This window comes from Zingiber officinale, chromosome 8B, assembly GCF_018446385.1.
Source record: "Zingiber officinale cultivar Zhangliang chromosome 8B, Zo_v1.1, whole genome shotgun sequence".
Lineage (NCBI taxonomy): Eukaryota > Viridiplantae > Streptophyta > Magnoliopsida > Zingiberales > Zingiberaceae > Zingiber > Zingiber officinale.
In genome coordinates, this window is record NC_056001.1 from 19,242,481 (window position 1) to 19,243,757 (window position 1,277).

Here is a 1,277-nt window from a genome sequence, read left to right on the forward strand (position 1 = left end):
CTCGTCTAAATATTCTGAGATTGAACAAGCACGGGTCAACAACAACCCTAACATTGACTTAAAAGTAAAATTATAACTCTAACAAAATGCTAATCGGTATTTAATTTTTTTTATTATTTTCCCTCTCTTTGTTTTTTCTTGTGAAATTGTGAATTTCAAACCAACTATTTATCCAATAAACTGTTTTCCGTTGTCATTCACCTCGCTTGATGTCTTTTTCTTCCTCTTCTTAGTCGTCACAATCATTCATTTTATGGGAATTTAATAAAAGGACACACGTAGATTAGGTAAATTCCCAAATCATGCACCATAGATGACTTTCCCGTTCTACCCCTCCCGTCAATATTAACGTTCCACACACCGTTTGAACTTTTAAATTTTAAAAGTTCGATTTCTTTTAAAGAGGTTAAGAATATTATTTTTAGTATGGCTCTATATAAAACACCAAATTTGAATGATTTTCAACCCGTATTTTTCAGGTATTATGGACATATAGTTGGTAAAGATGTTTAAAATTTTATTGACAAAGCCTTTTCTAATGATTATATTGAGCAAGATCTTTCAGAAATATTCATTGTTTCAATTTTAAAGATGATTGATTTAGTGAGCCTCAATGTTGCTCAACCTATTTTCTAAAATCCTGTGTTCTTCTCATTCGGCCATGATTGATTTGATTAGACAAGTCTATTGTTGTTCACACTGGAAACCATTGATTTGTTAAGAAACCATCGTTTGACCCCCTTCCTTCGATGTCTTTTAGGCTCTTAGCCAAACACCTTGGAGATGAGTTTGATTAATATATTATTATAATATTAATAAGCACAGAAATCATAAAGGGGTGGTGGCGCAGTTGGCTAGCGCGTAGGTCTCATAGCATCTGAGTTATCCTGAGGTCGAGAGTTCGAGCCTCTCTCACCCCATTTTTCATTTTTAATAAATTAAGCTGAAAAACTTGATCTATTTTTTAAGTTTAAATAAGATTTTGCTGCAACATTATCATAAGGCAGATTATGGGACAGTATAACGGTTTCAACGATACACATTAAATTATGATAGAAAATAAATATTAAGAATTTTCTTTTTAATACAAAAAGAAATTGTTAATAAATTTAAGGATCAATATATTTTGAGTTCTATCTGTATAACTGGTGGTATACAACCCAAGGCATACACAATTTTATTGACAAACAAATAAAATTTGCATGTGGTGCGAGAGGTGTCGAGTTGGGATGCCCCTCTTTTAGTTATTTTTGGCTAATTTAATTGTGATGTTATTT

General features: G+C 31.8%; 1 non-coding gene across 1 annotated transcript; it reads left to right on the forward strand.

Annotated features, from left to right (window-relative positions):
* The first annotated feature begins 835 nt into the window (after nucleotides 1-835).
* On the forward strand, nucleotides 836-920 carry TRNAM-CAU. The gene is given in 2 exon segments: nucleotides 836-873; nucleotides 885-920. It is a non-coding gene; the product is annotated as a tRNA-Met (tRNA).
* Nucleotides 921-1,277: the final 357 nt, after the last annotated feature.